The 21080-nt window shown below is 48.4% G+C and overlaps 2 long non-coding RNA genes across 2 annotated transcripts; both read left to right on the top strand.

Moving 5' to 3' along the window:
* The first annotated feature begins 10633 nt into the window (after positions 1-10633).
* On the top strand, positions 10634-13151 carry LOC144941898 (uncharacterized). The gene is made up of 3 exons (XR_013639287.1): positions 10634-10710; positions 11419-11520; positions 12858-13151. It is a non-coding gene; the product is annotated as an uncharacterized LOC144941898 (long non-coding RNA).
* Positions 13152-18589: 5438 nt separating this feature from the next.
* On the top strand, positions 18590-20984 carry LOC144941897 (uncharacterized). The gene is made up of 3 exons (XR_013639286.1): positions 18590-18645; positions 19667-19780; positions 20816-20984. It is a non-coding gene; the product is annotated as an uncharacterized LOC144941897 (long non-coding RNA).
* The last annotated feature ends 96 nt before the right edge of the window (positions 20985-21080 follow it).

Below are 21080 nucleotides of genomic sequence, written 5' to 3'. Positions count from 1 at the left end.
ACGAGTACAGGTGGAAGATTCCGGCTGGTACCATTGCACAGCAACGAACACCGAAGGAAGTGGTAGTTCACATAAACATCTAAACGTGTTGTGTAAGTGACATGCAAAACACATCGTTAAATCCCATTACCTGCACCATTGTGTGTTGGCAATAGATATGACTTGTTTACAGGCAGGTGAATTGACCACGCTGATACATTTAACCTGGAGAATAAAGAAAACAACATTAACGGGAAACTATGACAAGAAGCCTTTGTCATAATTTAGTAGAACCAAATTACGCCGTTGTGTGCTATGCGAAATACAGCAGAAAAAAATCGTGAAATAAAAAATGAAGTAAAACCCACAGAGACCTAGGATCAGTGGGACCTGGACCGGTTCTTTAAATGAAATCTTGAATTGTCTCGCGAGACGACGAGTCTGTGTGTACAAAATGTCAGCTCGTTAGGCTTAGTAAATCCGAAGATATTAAGCGTCAAATATATAAACGGACAACAGGGCAAGTTCAATAAAAATGTGTAAAAATGGCCTAATTGTGTGGTTCGAAAAAGCTGTGTGGATGCGATCAGCGTAGAATCTTTGTAAGAAAAATATATCTTCAAAATTAATACAAATACAAAAAGTCGTAAAGTAATACACGTGTAGTGGTGATACGCACTGGGTGTATATGTCGTGTGCCAGCGCGTATGTACGGGTGTGTGTGTGGTGACGCGCGCTGACGGGGAGGAGCAGGCGTCAGTGCGCGGGTGGGGGTAGTGCTCTGATTGGCTGTGTGCCGGTGACGCGCCCAGAGGGAGTGATCGGGTAGCAGCGCGGTGTGATTGGTCGGGGAGTGGAAACACGCGCTGAGCGGAACCGGATCGTAAGGATAGCGCGTGGGGATTGGGTAACTGAGGAGCGGTGCCGACGTTGAGGTCCGCATCCGCTCCGCCTCCCGGGAAGAAGGGGTATATAAGGTGATGCACAGAGGAGCAGGGGGCAGAAGTGGAACCATCTAAGAATGAAGACGAAGGTGCAGAGATAGAGCCCGGAGAGGAGAGTAATGGAGAGTAGAAGAGAGTAAGGTATAGTGTGTAGCCAGCGAGAGAGAAAGGTCTACACGAGCTGAGTGATGTATAGTGTGTAGCCAGCGAGAGAGAAAGGTCTACACGAGCTGAGTGATGTATAGTGTGTAGCCAGCGAGAGAGAAAGGTCTACACGAGCTGAGTGATGTATAGTGTGTAGCCAGCGAGAGAGAAAGGTCTACACGAGCTGAGTAATGTATAGTGTGTAGCCAGCGAGATAGAACGGTCTACACGAGCTGAGTAATGTGTAGTGTGTAGCCAGCGAGAGAGAACGGTCTGCACGAGCCGAGTATGCATACGGTGTAGCCAGCGAGAGAGAAAGGTCTGCACGAGCCGAGTATGCATACGGTGTAGCCAGCGAGAGAGGTGCAAAGTCTACACGAGGCGAGTGGAGAGTGTAGCAGAGGCGCAGAGTCTACACGAGGCGAGAGAGGAGTGTAGCCGAGGCGCGGAGTCTACACGAGGCACAGAGAGCCGGCAGCACAGAATCCAGAGTCAAGAGAAGTGCATTGTGAAGAAGAGAGGCCACGCGTTGTATTGTTACAAGTCAAGATTTAATAAAAGAAGTGTGTTCCCGTCAAGGAGTTTCCTGCCGTCATTTTCCAATACTTCATCTGGCGTCAGAAGTGAAACGGGCTTCCAAGTATGGAGACGAGGAAGACCCGTAGGACCCACGGGATTGACCGCGAGGAAGACCTGGACGACTCGGAGCCGCTGGTGGCGGGGGGTGAGGAAGAGGACTTGCCCACGCTGCAGGGTCCGTCGACGGCGCCGGCCGAGCGACCGGGGACAGACGCCGGGCTTCGTGAGGCGCACTCCCGACTGGCGGAGCTGCTGCTCGCCGCCGCGTCCATCTTGGCGGAGATCAGCTCGTCGGGAGGAGCGGGGACGGTGGGGGACATTTTACAAGGTCGCCCCGCAGATTCCCGCCAAAACGAATGGGGGATTCCCGCCATTGCGCCTGGGCCTACTTTTGGCGGGAACGGCGAGCGCCACGTGGTGGTGGGTTCCCAAGCGCGCGCATCGACGTCATCAGCGCGCGAGGGGGTCCGCCATCTTACGTCTGCTGCTGGAGCCGCCATCTTAGACACCGACGGACAGGCGGAGAGGAACCACGAGGCGGATGACTTCATTTTTCAGCAGCGCCTGCCCACGTTGTCAGCCTTCAAGGCGGAAGGCGGAGACTGGGGCCAATTTCAGCGGAGGTTTTTGGCGCATCAAGAGATGTCAGCGTGGTCCGATGCTACGGCGCTGCGGGCATTGCCCGCCATGCTGGACGACGATGCGCTCGCGGCCTTCAGGGCTGCACGGAAGTCGGACCGCTCCACGCTGAAGGATGCGCTGGGGTTGTTGGCCAGGGTCTACGGGCCTCCCTCTACATGCCGCCACCAGTTCTACGCAAGACGGAAAGCGGCCACGGAGACCGCGCTGGCCTATCGCACGGCGTTGCTGGCTCTTGCTGATGCTGCGTTCCCTCGGATGGACGAGGAGGGCCAAGACGCGATGGTTTTGGAGCAGCTGCTCAAGTTGGCGCAGGACCTGGGGGTCCCTATCAACACAGCTGACGACATTGATATTTCTTCTTTGAGAGTCGCCACGAGTATTCAAGCGCACGAGGCCCTACAACGGAAGCAAGGCGTTGGTTGCAACGCTGCTGTTGTCGCAGCCCCGGGGTTGGTGGTCGCCGAACCCCAAGTCGTCAGCCCACGAGAGGAGGCGTTCGCCACGGGACGACCAGGGGACTGGAGGCCGGGGGCCCGGTCGCCTCTGCGATCGGGCCGAAAGTCGGAGCAACCAAGATCTACTCCGACCCTCGTCACGTGCTATAACTGCGGCCTCCGGGGCCACGTGGTGTCCGGGTGCCGCGCTCCGCGGCAGCGCGCCATGGGAGCTCGGCTGGACGACGACCGAGAGCCCAAGTCATCTCTACAATCCCCGGCAAGTCGCGGCACCTCACACGCTCGGCCTGTTTATTCGGCACACATGGGACGCCGCGTTGCGGCGGAGGAGGGCCGGTTAAGGTTCGGGGATTCGGTTCGGCGAGGGGGGTTCGGCCGGGACCAGGGAGACATTGAATGGGCGGAATTGGGGCATAGAATTGTGGCTGCTTCGGCGGGTTCGTCCGTTGTTACGGGATCTATTGATGGGGTTGAGATTAGGGTGTTAGTGGACACGGGGGCATCGGCAACTATTATATCGGACCTCATTTATAATATTCTTCCAGTCCAATGTCGTCCGCTGCTTCCAGTGGATGTGCCATTTTACGCCGCTAATGGGGGATCGTTGGGCATTATCGGTCAGGTTAGGGCGTCCATTTGCATTGGAGATATCAAATTGTCGGGGCCCGTTTTCGTTTCGTCTTCTTTGGCAGTTCCGTGTCTTTTGGGCACTGACTTTTTGGCTAAAATGCCCATTAAAATTCTTATCGATCAACGATGCATTGAACTGCCATCGGGTCGCCGGATTTCATTTTTGACGGGCCCTACTGACATTCGGACGGCGTGCGCTACGATACAAGCGGTGGCGACGCAGACAGTGCAAGTGCCCCCGGGTTCACAGATGTTGATTCCCCTCCGGTTGCGGAAACCATGGGTGAGGGAGGCTTCGGGACAGAGTATGCTTTTGGGTCCTTCTAACAAGGCTGTCGGGGGTCTTGATTTATCGGTGGCTCACACTTTGGTGCGGGCTGACAGGGATCCGTTTGTGATGGTTTTGAACGCGGGGTCGCGACCAGCTGTCATTCCGCAGGGCACCGTGCTGGCTCACGCGGCGCAGGTCCCTGGGGATGATGGGTTGGTTGCGCAGGTGGGCTCGAGCCCCGCGCGGAACGTTGAGCCAAGGGAAGACCTTGAGTGGGTCCATTCGTTATGTGCCGCCTCGGACGATTTGTCGGCGGCGCAGTTGGGTGCGCTGCGCGAGTTGCTCATTGAATTCTCTGATGTATTCAGTAAACATAAGTATGACATTGGGTGCACGGATTTGTTGCACCATCACATTGAAACGGGCGATGCGGCGCCGGTCAGGCTAAATCCCTTCCGACTGAGTCCCGTGGAGAAGGAACATGTTCAGTCGGCTGTTAACGATATGCTAGAAGCCGATATTATTTCGCCCTCCTCTAGCCCGTGGGGAGCGCCTATTGTGCTGGTTAAGAAGCAGGACGGGTCCCTGCGATTCTGCGTTGATTTCCGTCGCCTGAATAAGATCTCTGTGGCTGACGCGTATCCGCTCCCCAGGATGGATGAGTCCCTCGATGCATTGTCTGGTGCGCGATATTTTTCGACTCTTGATTTGTTATCGGGGTTTTGGCAGTTGCCGCTCGACGAAGAGTCGAAACCTAAGACAGCATTTCGGACTCCAGGGGGGCTGTTCCAGTTTAACCGGTTACCCATGGGACTTCACTCCTCTCCAGCGACGTTTCAGCGACTTATGGAGCTGGTTTTGTCGGGCTTGCAGTGGGATACATGCTTGATTTATATGGACGATGTCATTGTTTTCAGTAAAACGTTTGAGGAACACCTCCGGCGATTGCGAGGGGTGTTCTTGCGAATGCGATCGGCTAAGTTGAAATTTAAACCGGCCAAATGTCACCTCCTTCGTAGGTCCGTTAGATACTTGGGTCACATTGTCGATTCTTCGGGGATCTCCACCGATCCCGCGAAGACGGATTGTGTCGGTTCGTGGCCGACACCTACGTCCGTTTCCGACGTGCGTAGTTTCATCGGGTTTGCTTCTTATTATCGGCGGTTCGTTGAGCACTTCGCCACTATTGCAAAACCCTTGCACGCTCTAACGGCGAAGGGAGTGAAGTTCAAATGGGGACCGGAGGAGGAGGCCGCGTTTCGCTCCCTCCGGGACGCCTTGGTGGGTGCCCCACCCTTGTGTTATCCCGATTTTGCCAGTCCCTTTTTGCTGGACACGGATGCTAGCAACACGGGCATTGGGGGGGTGCTATCCCAAGTCGTTGGGGGTGTCGAAAGAGTTGTCGCCTACGGTAGTAGGGTGTTGTCTCCGGCGGAGCAGCGCTACTGTGTCACCCGTCGCGAGCTGCTTGCCATTGTTTTTTTTTTGTGCAGCAGTTTAGGCCATATCTTTATGGTCGTCACTTTACAGTCCGGACGGACCACGCGGCGCTACAGTATTCATTGAGGGTCGCCCAGCCCTCGGGCCAGTTGTCGCGTTGGTTGGAAGTCCTCCAGGACTATCAGTTTACGACTACGTACCGTAAGGGGTTGCGACACACGAATGCCGATTGCTTGTCGCGGTTGTTGCCTTGTGATGAATGCGCGTGTTTGTCGGGATCGGCGCGCTGTAAACCGACGCTTGCGGGGGAGATGGGGGCACTGGCTGCGACAGCGGGCGCACCGATCGGGGATGATTCCACTGCCTCTCAGGGTCGGGACTCGCTGCTCTCGCTGTCGCTCAGCGAATGGGGCCGCCTCCAGATGGCGGACAGCTCGCTGCTAGCATTGCGCCGCAAGGTTGGGGGTCCCGAGGGGGACCAGGAGCGTACCGGCTCCTATGTACTTGAGCGGGGCGTGTTATTGAAATGGGACAGTTTGTCCCGGCGGAACGCACTCGTGGTGCCTTCCGCTGTGAGGGGGAGGGTTGTCTTGGCGGCACACGAACGCCTCTTGCACTTGGGAGTTAACAAGACGCTTGCCCTGCTTCAGCGTGACTATTACTGGCCGGGAATGGGAAGTGATGTGGTGCATATTCTGAAGGGGTGCGTTGAGTGCGCCAGGCGTAAACCACCGGCCGTGGCAGCTAATCCACCGCTGCAATCTATTCAGGTCTCGCGTACCAACGAGCTCGTTGCACTCGATATTTTGGGGCCCTTCCCAGTCACGCCGAGAGGGAATAAATATTTGTTAGTGGGGGTCGAATACTTTACCCGATGGCCTATGGCGTGGCCTCTCGCTAACCAGTCGGCAGCGGCTGTGACGGATGCCTTTGTCCAGGGCTATGTCCTGGACAAGGGGGCTCCCGAACGCCTGCTGACCGACCAAGGTAAAAATTTTTCGAGTAAATTGTTGCAAGAGGTGTGCGATCTGTTGGGTACCAAGAAGGTGCGTACCTCCCCGTACCACCCGCAGACTGACGGGATGGTGGAGAGACTCCACAAAACCTTGACTTCCATGCTGTGCCAGCAGGTGTGCGAGGCACATGTAGATTGGGACCTGCAGGTCCCGGGAGTCCTTGCTGCGTATAGAATGGCCCCCCATGCAGCTACGGGGTTTTCCCCATTCTATTTGATGTACGGTCGGGAAGCTGACCCGCCAATAGAAACGCAACTTGGCCTGTCCGCTCCACGAACTAATTCTAATTTGGCAGAACATATTAAGTTTAATATTCACAAGCTGACAGAGGCGAGGGAGGCCGCGCGGCTTAATTCGCGGGCTCGCCAAATTGCTAATGAACGGTTGCGGGCACGGAAGGTGTCCATGCACGAATGGAAACCAGGTGACAGGGCCTGGCTGCATTGCCCTCAGGCACCCTTGGCTACGTCGCCTAAATTGTTGAGACCGTGGAGGGGACCCGTGGAGGTCGTGCGCGTTGCACGGCCCCAGTGCGTTCAGATAAAGTGGGGAAAGCGCCGGTGGTACGTTCACCCCTCCCGACTGAAACCGTTCTCGCCTCCATATGGCCTCCCCTTGTGTCGTGATAGCCGGGCGTGTGACGTGACCGGCGACCCAGAGGGGGAAATGTCTCTGCCTGATCCACACGTATTTTCACCTGATCTGCTCCCAGGTGTCTCGGAACTGACAGCTGCCGATCACCGGCGGCCGGATCTCCGCGGCGGGGCCGGCCCTTTCAGGCCCGTTCCACGCCGTCTGGAGCGGCCGGAGCCGCCGGACGGTCGTCAGTGTCCCGCCCCATACGATGGACCAGCCAGACGGACTCGCGCCAGGTCGTGCTACTTTGCATGACCTGCCTCGTGAGGAGTCGGGGCAGTTGGAGCGCCTCGTCACTGCGTGTAGTCGCAGGGACGTGGGGCGCGTTCGTTTCGAATTTGCTCGTATCGTGTTATTGTTGACTTTTCGGGTTCATTGTCAATCTGTACATAGTTATTCTTGTTGTTGTTGTTGTTGTGTTATGTTACGGGGCACACTCGGGGGGTTATGGGGTTTTTTTTTTTTTTTTTTTTTTTTGTTGGTTGTTGTTAGCAGCCGGGCCGGCTGCGAGCTATGTGGGAGGGGGTGATGTAGTGGTGATACGCGCTGGGTGTATATGTCGTGTGCCAGCGCGTATGTACGGGTGTGTGTGTGGTGACGCGCGCTGACGGGGAGGAGCAGGCGTCAGTGCGCGGGTGGGGGTAGTGCTCTGATTGGCTGTGTGCCGGTGACGCGCCCAGAGGGAGTGATCGGGTAGCAGCGCGGTGTGATTGGTCGGGGAGTGGAAACACGCGCTGAGCGGAACCGGATCGTAAGGATAGCGCGTGGGGATTGGGTAACTGAGGAGCGGTGCCGACGTTGAGGTCCGCATCCGCTCCGCCTCCCGGGAAGAAGGGGTATATAAGGTGATGCACAGAGGAGCAGGGGGCAGAAGTGGAACCATCTAAGAATGAAGACGAAGGTGCAGAGATAGAGCCCGGAGAGGAGAGTAATGGAGAGTAGAAGAGAGTAAGGTATAGTGTGTAGCCAGCGAGAGAGAAAGGTCTACACGAGCTGAGTGATGTATAGTGTGTAGCCAGCGAGAGAGAAAGGTCTACACGAGCTGAGTGATGTATAGTGTGTAGCCAGCGAGAGAGAAAGGTCTACACGAGCTGAGTGATGTATAGTGTGTAGCCAGCGAGAGAGAAAGGTCTACACGAGCTGAGTAATGTATAGTGTGTAGCCAGCGAGATAGAACGGTCTACACGAGCTGAGTAATGTGTAGTGTGTAGCCAGCGAGAGAGAACGGTCTGCACGAGCCGAGTATGCATACGGTGTAGCCAGCGAGAGAGAAAGGTCTGCACGAGCCGAGTATGCATACGGTGTAGCCAGCGAGAGGTGCAAAGTCTACACGAGGCGAGTGGAGAGTGTAGCAGAGGCGCAGAGTCTACACGAGGCGAGAGAGGAGTGTAGCCGAGGCGCGGAGTCTACACGAGGCACAGAGAGCCGGCAGCACAGAATCCAGAGTCAAGAGAAGTGCATTGTGAAGAAGAGAGGCCACGCGTTGTATTGTTACAAGTCAAGATTTAATAAAAGAAGTGTGTTCCCGTCAAGGAGTTTCCTGCCGTCATTTTCCAATACTTCACACGGAATAAATTTTACTGAAAGAACTCTCAAAACGAACGCTCGAATGCAAACGTGACTCTTTATTCACAACAGGTGGAGGCGGCGTTGCCTCCTCAGTGACGTATGGGGCCAAGGTGGTGCACGTGACGAAGGGTGCACAGGCCATGCTCCCGTGCTCATTTTGCATTGAAACGTTCACTAAATCGTCATACGTGGAAGGCTACTGGCTCCTCAACAATGAGAGATATTTTACACAATTTGTCTACCGAGTAAGTGACAAATCCACAATAATAATGGACTACCAAGGCCGCGTTTCTCTACCTGGTGACCTGACAGCACGCAACTGTTCTCTACTCATTGAAGATATCAGAATATCGGATGAGAAAACTTATTATTTTTACCCGGAAGTAGATGGTACACGAATAGGTGCAGGAATGGGAATTGAACTGAAGGTCATTGGTGAGTCTTTTTAAAGCATTTTTATTGACAAGGCTTTATAATTATGCACGTAAAGACACATTTCTGAGGGCTTTGACAATTGAATTTGTCAGTCCCAAATATCTAAATAACAGTCTGTATTGCATGTGTAGTGGTGGTGTTGACGCGCGCCGACTGTGACAGTGATGGATCACGGGGCGGCACGGGGTGCGGGGTTGGGCACGCGTTGTGGGCGTGGTATGGACGCGCGCGCCGGGAGTGACGGAGGACGGGGCGGCGCGGCGTGGGTGGTGAGGCGCGCTGAGATGTGGGAAAACAGGATCGTAGCCAGCGCCCAGTGATTGGTCAAATAGGATGGGTGCTCTCAGCGACGTCCGCAGGTGGGGTATAAAGGGGGACGCGCGAGAGCACTCGGGGTTGTTAACCAGTTGAAGATCGAAGACGGAGTTGAAGACATAGTGCCCCGAGACCCCTAGTCCCGCTGTCCTTGTAGGGACCGGGGCCCTGTGTGGCTCGGAGGCGAGACTGTGGGACCCGTGGTCCGACGCCCACGTGGGTCGGGACTGGGGGACCCACAGTCGAGACGGACACCCCGGCAGGGTGGTCCCGAGTAGCTCAGTGGGCGTTAGTCGCCAGAGTAGCTAAGTGGGTGTTGGTCACCCGAGTAGCTCAGTGGGCGTTAGTCGCCAGAGTAGCTAAGTGGGTGTTGGTCACCTGAGTAGCTCAGTGGGCGTTAGTCGCCAGAGTAGTTAAGTGGGTGTTGGTCACCCGAGTAGCTCAGTGGGCGTTAGTCGCCAGAGTAGCTAAGTGGGTGTTTGTCACCCGAGTAGCTCAGTGGGCGTTAGTCGCCCGAGTAGCTGAGTGGGTGTTTGTCACCCGAGATACTACAGTGGGTGTTAGTCACCTGTGAAACGAAGTTGGTGAAATAAAGAGTGTGCTACCCGTGAAGTCGTCTCCCGCCGAGTTACTACATTACACATGTAAGACTACGTACTCTACGTGTCAATGTACATAAAACACAACACAGAGCACAACTTAAAACACGAACATAAAACAACATATATGAGATGTTTTTTGGATTAGATCACGTAAATATAAATGTGTAGTTAAACCCGCCACCACCCGACACAGCCTGTTAGTAAGGTTTGTCACGTAAACAGAACGTGCCAATTCGTTACTAGTTCAGCACACCGGTGTGTTGGTGGGTAAAACCCACCAGCACACCGGTGTGTTGGTGGGTAAAACCCACAATATTGACAATTCGAGTACAATGTCTGCATCTTTTGAGCAACGCTGATGATGCTGGAACCCACAACAATTACAATGTTGTGGGTTCCAGCTTCATCATTAACAATGTTGTGGGATCCTCTTTAACACACCTGTGTGCTTAAACTAGTACCGACTTTGCATATTTTGTTTACGTGACAAACCTTACTGATTGGCTCTGTCGTGGTGGCGGGTTTAACAACACATTTATATATTTACGCGATCTCACCCAAACACCTCTATTATGGATACTATTGGTCGCGAAACCCTACTGTGTGTTAAACTGACTACAACATTCTTAAAAAAATAATACTCGTGGGCTTTATGCCATGAATGTCTAACCTAAACGTCACAAGCGTTTACTCGTATAGACTAAAGCGTGTGTTAATGTCCACTCCTCTGTCTTTGCATCACAGCGGTACCAGACATCGTGCTCGCACAGCAAGATGTGCCGGCACTGGCGATTGGACAGCCGGCCTCCCTGAGCTGCAGTGTAGCGAACGTGTACCCCAGGGGCTCGATAAACATCACCTGGTGCGAGGATGTCATCACTGGAGGAGTGATCACGGAGACTGAAACGGCGCTTCCAGATGGAACGTTCAACATCACAAGCAGACTTAACTTCACGCCATCAGCAGACCATTGTGGAAAGAAGTGTCCTTGCTCTGTGCGGGGTGTGAACCTCCGATCAATGCTCCAGGAAACCATCGCGTTGTATTTTGAAAGTAAGCAATGCACTTTGCAATGATAACAATAAGTGGCAATATACTGGACAAGCATCTAGATGAAGGAGAATGTCTCTGTCGATTGCCAGACATTATTTTGTGTTGGTCCATACACCTTTCCCCCAGTTGTTGGAGATGGAAATAATTATGTTTACATCGTTTGGGTAACATCCGCTATTCAGTGAGACTTTCAGCAAATGGGTGGATAGTAATTGACACAAATAGGCAAACAGTCAACTATCAATTCATTATTAAACTGGAAAAATTACCACTTTTTTCCCAACCTGGTCAGAACTCACAAAACCAGTATAGTGTAATTCGCAAGTCACTTGGGGCATTATACTGCCAATCGGAAGCAAAACATGAAATTATTGCGATGTTGAACCCCAATTGAGTAGTGTGAATGAGCAGACGGTGCGTAGTAACATCATGGTTATCGCACACCATCGGCAGTAAACAGGCGGCGGAATGGACTTTTAAAATGTTGCTTAAATCCACAAATTCAAAAGACGACACAATCGATGGCAACATGGCTTGTGGCGCAGAATCTGATTCTGCCCACGAGTACACTAATTGCACACGATGGGCATGTACGTCGCAACGCCATTTTATATCGCAGAAAATACTTGTGAAGAGTTATTTTGTGCATACCGTAATTCTCAATTTTACTGAGACGAAAGCTGCAGAGTGTACTTTTTCTTCTTCCAGCATCGGGCATCAGTGAACGGATTTGTCTCATATCTCTGGCAGCACCTATTCTGGCCTGGGGAGCTGTGGGCTTGTTTTTTTTCTATTTAAAGAAAAAGAAAGGTAAAAACTGCATAAAATAACAATATTGTTATACAATACACATCTTGTTCAAAGAATAGCATTACTTTATTGTGCTGTAATGAATGCCGTGTATCAAAAATATATCACAATCATCATCGACCCTTGTCGAGCCATTACTGGATGAAGGCATAAAATAAAACAAAATAAATCACGTTTCGGGCGCAACACAAGCATCCATCATCAGGTGGACGCTTGTGTTGCGCCCGAAACGTCGTAATTTATTTGTTTTATTTTCTACCTACGTGACCTTACCGAACGAACCAAAGAGTATGGATTCCTGCAGTCACGAAAGATTCAAATTAAGGTTGAAGGTCTTTCCATATCGTCGTCATCCATCATGGTGCTGCAGCGCCCACAATCCATCTGCGAATAAACTGGCGTCATCACTCCATTTCCGTGGCGGTCATATTCCCGGGCACATTCCCTCCTTTGGCTGTCATGCCATCGCCAATCCTGTCCATCCACCATCGTTCTGTCTAGCGATGTGTCCTGCACAGGCCGGCTTGCCCTGCTAACAATGTCGCTGAATTTGGGGTTGTCCTCTTAGATGCGTATGCCCTAAAATAGCTGTTCAGCCGATCACCTCACCCACCACCTCACCAATCACCTAACCAAACATCTCACGAATCATTTCACGGTTCATCTCACTGCTCATCTCACTGCTCACCTCACAGAACATCTCACCGATCAGCTCACAGATCATCTCTCCGATCATCTCTCGGAACATCTCACCCATCAACTCACCCATCAACTCTTCGTCGAGTGGTGTCCTCCTCAAGCACATTTGATGTTTTTAACAGTCACATACATTAATGTCTCTAGTTTGGAGATATTTTTTTCTCCCAATATTTCTCCCATTATGGTAATTTCTAGAATCTCCCTCAATTCTTCTTTTTGCACAGCTATTGTTCCATTTTCGTCAGCGATTGGGTTTTTGATCGATCTTTTTGATCGATGTTACAACCAGTACATAACGCCATTACTTAGAAAGAATTAAACTTCCAATCAGTGCATATTGGCCACTATAAAATGTATTATCCAAAGAAAACCCATGCCATAACTGCTCATGTGCACTGACTTGAAAAGTGTCTTGTGCTGCCATATTGCTACGTTGCTTTTCATTAGCAAATTAAGTTTTCAAAACACACCATTTTTATAGTCATATGCGATGTTAAGAATATGTGAATTGCAGTAACTAAACTACATTGAAATCTAACAGTGTAGAAAAATTTCGACATGTATTTGGAAAAACACATCGCCCTGTCATGCCCTCTATCGTTTAACTCTGTGTGTGGCATTACATTTCTTTCCTACAGCACCGGCCATCACTCCAACTGAACATAGAGAAGAGGTTCAAGTTTACGATGATTTGGTTCTTCAATGTCATTCTGCTTAAACAGTTTTCAAAACCAGGAAATGTCTATTTCCCACAAAGTAGAGCTTTACAAATGTCTTATGCTATACATGAAAATACAGGACTGCTTACAACTCCATGAGAAGCCTACAAGATGGGTTCAGCCCACTCTATGGACTGAATTATTTCTTTAAACTGCGATCATGTTTAATTCTGCACCACATTGGTGACCTGAAGCCTCATTTGGCATCGGTCTCCATTTGATGTCCAGTTAACCAAAGTTATGGAAGTTACATTAAATATGAATGACTTTGCTCACAAAGTGACAAAATTCAGTATTTTGTTGTAATATGATAGGTTGCAGTGTAAAAAAAGGAAATTCACTCCCTGCGTGGCATAACTTATGCTCTTACCGCCTATTACAGGATAACTGTACTCTATACATCTTAGTGCCCCCTACTGTTTGTACATGTGTGTAATGTTTTCAATCCAAATTTTCTTTACCCAAGTTTTATAATCGTGCTTAGAAATTCTGCAATAGCGTACGCGTCCGTGCTTGCTCAAATGTTCGCCATGATGGAACGACAGCCCATAGAATAGTGCCTTAACACACGTCTTCCTCACAAAACTTTGTAAATGAAGAGAAATGGCTCCAAGTGGATGGCAACACGATTAGCATTATGAATGTCTGTAAATAGGGGTCCTAATAAACAAACACACATATCACTTTGGCAATTCAAATACATAATTGGGGGTGGGTGTTTCACTTCTGTTGTGCCACGTATGTATCAGGACTTGTATGTTAATGCTGATTAAATGTTTGGAGGTGATCTCTCCAATATAGATTTGACGATTTCATGGTCATGAAGGAGGCTTGTTATACGGTGTATGTCCAGGTAAATTAAGCGTCGCCTTCACTCAACAAACACTGCTCGCTCTTGCACGGATTAAGGAAATTTGCGGAATCAAAGTCTTACACAACGTGATATATGTGTAATATACTGTCAGACAGTCCATGCCTTATCAGTAGTGGGATTCTATCTGGAGGAAAGGTTAATGGGCAGAGCTACCATGGAAGCCTCTGGAACATTCTCCAAGATTCCAAGAGGGGCGTGGCCAGAGGCGGGGCTTAGCCTGGGAAAAGGGAATATAAGCGGGAAGTCGCGGAAGGGTTGGGGTCGGTGGTTGAAGATTGAAGAGTAGCTCCCCGTCGCTACTGCCCCGCCATCTCCACCAGCCACGTGGCGGCTCGACCTCCAGCCGCTCAGTCGCTTCCCAGCGCGCCGCCAGCCAGCGGTGCGGTGGAGAGCGGGGTGAGCGCCACGTGGCGCGGGGCAACGCAATCACGCCAAGAACGAACGACGGCATCCGCGTAACGAGAGGAGTCGTGGCTGTGAAGAACCTTTAATAAATAAAGTTATCCCGTGTCAGAGCCACCTATTACATATGTATTGCAATGATTGGTATAATGGAGGTCCAACCACTCTCATATTGTATGTAATTATCGCAATTTGTGATAGTAATGAGCTACCTCTCCACTCTTTAACTGCACTCAAATTCAACGTCAGCTCTTTTATGCGCTGCCAATGGAGGAGGGGATCCCTCAATGGCTTCATAATAAAAATGCACACAATTATTTGAAAAAAAAAAACACACGTATGGGGTACATGTATTTATGTTCCTGAATTTAGTGGCGTAGTATCGACATCAGCTCAGGGGGTGCAGAAATCGGGTCAGGTGGGGCACCACGGTTGCACTGAGGCGATTATATATCGCAGCTCTTCTTGCCGAATCACATCTTTAAGCATTTTCATTAAAAAAAGACAATTAAACCACATCTAGATTTGAAGCTTTCGTGACTGCAAGGAATCATATTCTTAGGTTTTTTCGGTAAAGTCACGTAGGTAAAACATCAAAATTGTGTTGCCTCCGAAACGTCGTGATTTTTTTTTTATTTTTTTTTCATTAAACCACGTCTGTTCTTTGACACTGTTGTTGAAAACATATCTCATGGTGGTTGCAAGGAGGGCCCGACTCAAAGCTTTGGCCACCAGGGGGGCCAAGGCGCCCCCTGCCTGACCCCCATGCTCATTACGCTGCAGGTGATCAGTCTTAACTCGTGGCTGAGATTGGTTGGGTGAAACACTCCGAATCTGACGCAGGAAGAGGGATGTCGGGAGAGGAACTGGAAGACAGAGTTCCTGGAACGACTTAACTTCCCTATGTGTCTTACTGTTGCTCGAGAACCAATTTTTATTTTATTACGAGAAATTTGCATTGGATTATTAATTATAATGCAACGTGAAAGAGTGTATTGGGCTTTGGTGAGATCGGTTTCCTGGGATTCTGTGAATACATTTAATTGTGCATCTGATGGAAGAAATACTGGTCATGCTGTGTCAAGTTCACATGTTATTCCCCCGTTCTTCATGAGTTTCCTCTGGGTTATCCCATGGATAAAAACGCAGACAAATGAACAGGTATAGGCCAAACATCCGATGTCGATAAAATTACATGCAATTACTCAATTGTGATTAAACAGGAACATCACACCCTACTGTGCAACCCTTGCAGCACCTTCCTCAGAATAGTTGAGACTTAGAAAGTATACAGTAGAGTATTTAACAAGCGAACTTACTATCCTGTATGAGAACAAAAATTGATTGGCTAGCTGGAGGGATGGTAGGAGGGAAGGATGGACGTGTATAAAGGCCGTGCGAGTTTGTTTATAAAAGAAAAAAGGTAAAAAGCAAGTTTTTCAATGCACACTTTTATTTGCACTCAAAAGTATCAAGTAAATTATTTTGACCCCAGAATTAATCAAATTTGATGTGCTGAACAAAAGTGCGTGGCTTACAGAAAACAAATTAAACAAATCGAAAGGAAACCACCAACTTTCATTCAGCAACATCAAATTGTATTATGGGGTCAAAATAACGTGTTTTATACTTTTTAATGCAAACAAGAGTGGGTGCATTTACAAGCTTGTTTTTACTGTGAAAACTTGGAACTATTCAACGACTATTTGATTTTACCAGGTACGGCCCACGAGAGCCTTACAGAAGCGACATGGCCACAAATTATAGCCCAATTCAATGGTTTATCACGCGGAAATTTATAGCAGCCATATGCTCTAAGCGCATGTTTCTAAATGTGGAGGGTAAAAACCAGAGTACCCGCACAAAAATCCACGCGACCATGAGCAGAACAGAAAAACTCCAAATATACAGGCTTCAGGGTCAGTATGGAAACCAGGACTTCCTGTATACCAGGCAACGTAGTTAGCATGACCCTGTACAGATGACAATGATGCAGAGGTGTGGACTCGAGTCATGTGACTTGGACTCGAGTCAGACTCGAGTCATGAATTTGATGACTTGCGACTCGACTTGGACTTGCATAACAATGACTTTGTCCCACCTATGAGATGTGGACTCGAGTCATGTGACTTGGACTCGAGTCAGACTCGAGTCATGAATTTGATGACTTGCGACTCGACTTGGACTTGCATAACAATGACTTTGTCCCACCTCTGCAATGATGGACTGCGTATGTCAAACCTTGACCCTCCAATAAATGAAAGGATGTGCATTGCTATATGTGTACGTAATGAAAGGTTGATAACACGCAGCGCGCATATGCACAACACCGTTTTGAACGTGCACAGATGAAGCACTTTCATTTCATTTAAAGCATTGGTTTCACCAACAATGATTAGAACATTTTTTAGACAATTTGAATAGTGATAACATAACGTAATTTAATTCAAAATCATGTTCACGGCTCTCACCTGTTCACTCTACTTCAGCATAAGCACGTTGGCCTCAGCGCTTCGGAACGGACGTGACAAAGCACACGTTATTATTCATTACGATTATGCCCGTGGAATTATTTTCACAATATCAATAGTTGTAGATATTGTCATTGTTGGTCTCGCGCTAAGGCAGAGGGAACCACAACGGCCGCTCCGGCGCCATGACGAGAGTTGAAAGAGCCCGCCCCTGATTGGTCAGGGCCTCCCCCAACAACAGCCGCTCCGATTGGACGAGATCTTCACCCTTGTAACTGGGTTCGACCATTCATGATTTAAAATAGGGGGGGGGGGTGGGGGTTTGTCGAAATGTTCCGAGCATTAATTACACAATTAAATGAAGTACATAACGCTAAGCGGCCGAAGATCCGCGGAAACTGGATTAATTATGTGAATGAATTATTGCATTGTCACGCGAGACGAGTCTGTGTACACCATGTCACGTGCATTAGGCACCGCAACAGTTGATCGGCCCTTGTCAGCAGCAAGAGCTTTGGATATCCAACTTTTTGGAAGTTCTGCTCGGGAGGGCAGCCAAAATGGTAAAATAAAATATATTTCAAAAACTTTATTAAAAACATGCTTTTATGAAATGTACTAAAAAGTAAAAATATCGATCGTCACAGCGTCAACATGAATGTACTGTAGTGATAGAAGAACTCCACGACTCCAGGAAGTGGGCCCGAAGCTTGTCATAACGTAAGGGACCGTGAGCAATTACAGCCAATGTCAGTTGACCGTGGACAATTAGACCCAAGCCGAAACATAACATATAAAAAATAATATTTAAAATATATATTTTTTCATGATAGAATATAGTATTGTCATCAGTATGACGTAAGTATACCAAGTTTGCAGTCGATACCACATTGGGAAGTGGGTTAAAATTGAGTTACAAGATTAGAGGATACAACAACGACGACAACAGAGTGAGTTAAATAAAAGCGTATAATAATAAAAGCATGTAATAATAAGAAGAACCCGCAGAGCGTTCACCCAGAGAAAAGGCACAATGACGCCTGTCTGAATGCAGAGTCAACACCATCACCCCGCACAGAAATCCTCTCTCATTGAGACGCTCATACATCGGGCTACGAAAGTGTCAGATGGCGATGGTCTGACAAGTGAAGTTAAACGTGTTAAAGAAGTGCTGCAATTGAACGGTTACAATGATGCACAAATCAACAGGGCATTGAATGCCAAAAGCAAATAAAATTAAAACTATTACAATCGAGTATATTGCGGGAGTAACTGCTGAACTAGACAGATTTTTCGAAAAACAAACCATCCGAGTGAGATTTGGCATGATAAATAAAATACAGAAACAAATAATATGGTCCTAAAGATGAACTACCAAAGCCATTAATAGAAAGTGTGTACCGGATGAATTGCTATTGTGACAAATGCTATGTTGGTCAGACAGGACGAATGATCAGCTTGAGACTAAAAGAACACCAAAGGAATATTAAATACTCCCAAATACAACTGTCAGCAGGAGCAAAACACGTGTGGCACAAGGACACTCAATTGATTATGATAATGTTGAAGTTTTGTGCAAGCCTAGTTACTACTGGCCAAGACTAATTAGAAAATCTATTCGAAATGGACTGTTTTGTGTCGTCACAAACCTTACTAATAGGCTGTGTCGGGTGGTGGTGGATTTAACGACATTTATATTTACGCGATGTAACCAAAAAAACCTCTATCATGAAAAACATTGATTGGCGAGCTGCAGAGATGGTGGGAGGGAGGGACAGACGTGTCCAAAGAACGTGCGAGTTCCCGTTTATTAAAAAAGAAACAAGAAGTTGAGTTTTGGACGTCACAAGGCTGGTTCCCTTTTCTCATGAAGTATAAAACAAGAAAACTGATTTAATCAACTTCTCAGATGAGAGCATTGCTTGTCATTACATCCAAAATAAGGCTGGACATTACAGAGGTAAGGATAATTTTCATTGTTGTATACTTTATATTGATCATTTTTCTTGCACTTGTGGTTTGGGGCGAGATGTTATCACCCTCGCCTGGTATACAGGAGGTCGCGGGTTCGATCCCGACCATGATGCCTGATGTATATTTGGAGTTTGCATGTTCTACCCAAGGTCGTGTAGATTTTCCTCCGGTCCTTGGGTTTTTCCCTCAACATTAACAAACATGCATTTAGGGTAGTTGGATTGTATACATTTCCACACGGTAAGCCACTTCGTTGAGCTATCATTTGTGGCCAGGTCACTTCTGAAAGAGAGCTCAATAAGCTCCGTGGGCCTTACCTGGTAAAATGAAAAAATAGTTTAGTTAAAAACCTTCATAGCTTTACCAAAAGTTAAAACGCCGTGCAAAACTTACTCTATTTTTCCTAGATTTTAGCAATTTTACATTCCGTACAAATCTTGCAGCCATGATATGAGCTAACTTCCAGAATCACAAAGATCCCCCCATATAGCTTTTTACAGACTATTGGGGCAAGTGCTATTCGCGTGTATATATGCAAAGATGAAAGATTTCTAATGGTAAAATCTTTAGTGTCGCTAATGATCACCCGACAAGGCACGAGGAGGAGGTTGAGGCAGCACCGCATCTGGACATCTTTGTGCAGTATTCCCAGCGCAGATGTTAACACGTGGCACGAGATGCATGCAGTGGTGTGGATGTACACACACCGATTTGTGTACAAATGGAGTACTTTATAATTCTGTGGAAGTATTGCGGCAAATGTTTACTAAATCGTGAATATAATTCCCCGGTTTTGGTAACCATGTTGAATCAATCACGTCATCACTTCATCTGTTACAGCCTTCCATGACTTATTATAAAAAACGGGATGTTTTACAATGAGTTATTTGAATGTTTTTGTTCGAATTTTTTACATGTTTTCTTAGCTGATCATTGATGATAATCATTGAGGTTAAAAATAAGTAAAACAATGCTTCTGTGCTGCTGTATCGTGCCATTGTACCCAGGTTTTTTGTATTTCAATGCTATGAGAATGCATTTCCACGCGCAAGGCTTGGCAGTGTTTGGCAGAATGTGGATCGGTGTCATTTGTTGGTTTGCCTTGAGACACCACCCAGAAGGTACGTTATGCCATGCACACAAATGTTACACCGTCTCATACGAACATGGCCAGATGGCCTGCCATATCCACCCCTCCATGGCACATTGGCAATGAAATGCCCTCATCATGGGGCGCACGTCTTCTTTTTGCTACTCCTGGATCTTTATCATGAAACCAAAGACCTGCTCTTGCCATTAATAATAATACAATTTAAATTGTATTCCAGCCTAGGATCCCAATGCGCAATGCATGAAAAGGAGGAAACAAAAACAGAACCAGGGGCAACCGACTAAACAAAAGAGTGAAGGCCACTTTGGGTTTTCAAAGCAGACGAACATATTTACCGACTCCGATTGCCTGATTTCGAGGCGTTCCACAGCTTGGGTGCCACGCTAACAGCCCGGTCACCAAATGAGTGCAACCTAGACTTGGCAGTGCCGAGCAGTTGGAGATCAAAAGACCTTCAGGACGTGGAGTCTCTAAATCTATTAACATATATATTAGCCGTAAATGTGCAGGGCTGCAATCACATAAGCTCATAGCACTGCTAGCAGAAACTTCCCCGCGCGTGAGCTCCAGAGAGCTTTTTTCGAGTGGCTATTTGGCCTACGCTGTCCGCACTAGTCACGTGCCTGGGAAGAGGCGTGAACACCCACACATTGCCCCACCACACGCGACCTTGCCGATCGACTGCGGGGCATCCATTTATACTGCTGGGTGCGCATGGCAGGGCGATCTTAGAAACTTGCCCATTGTTCAAACTGCCACGCCGGAAGATTTAATCTATTCGGCAACCTGTGGATAATTCCAGTGTGATAACTATGACACCATGACATGAACCCGCTTAGCTGTGAATGTTTTTTTATTAGATAGATGACCTATCTTTCGCAATATTATAATTAAGCAACCGATTCACCAACCGTGTGATGCTCACGTAATGGTATAATGACGAATGATTTTGACTGGTCACTCGTATCATGACCCACATTTGGCTGCTGGTTGACAGGTTTTACATGATCGTGATTATTGCTGCTTCTGTTGGCTCTGCTTCTAGTGGCAGCTGAAGTGGAGTGGGAAGTGAATTATGGACCAAAGGTCGTGACCTGCCCTGGAAGCACCGTGATTCTTCCCTGTTCCTTCACGTACCCCGAGAGTGATGGATCTAAAGTGACGCTGGCTATTTGGAAGAAAGACTACGCTCATTCATCAATTAACGTGTACAACCTAATAGCTCCAGTGTTTTGGTATAAGGACCGGGTGTCTCTCGTTGGAGACCTGAAGGAAAAAAACTGTTCCCTTAAGATTATCGACGTAAAAAG

Source organism: Lampetra fluviatilis, chromosome 25 (assembly GCF_964198595.1).
Source record: "Lampetra fluviatilis chromosome 25, kcLamFluv1.1, whole genome shotgun sequence".
Taxonomy (NCBI): domain Eukaryota; kingdom Metazoa; phylum Chordata; class Hyperoartia; order Petromyzontiformes; family Petromyzontidae; genus Lampetra; species Lampetra fluviatilis.
The sequence above is the reverse complement of the archived record's forward strand: the minus strand, read 5'-3'. Positions and strand labels throughout refer to the sequence as shown.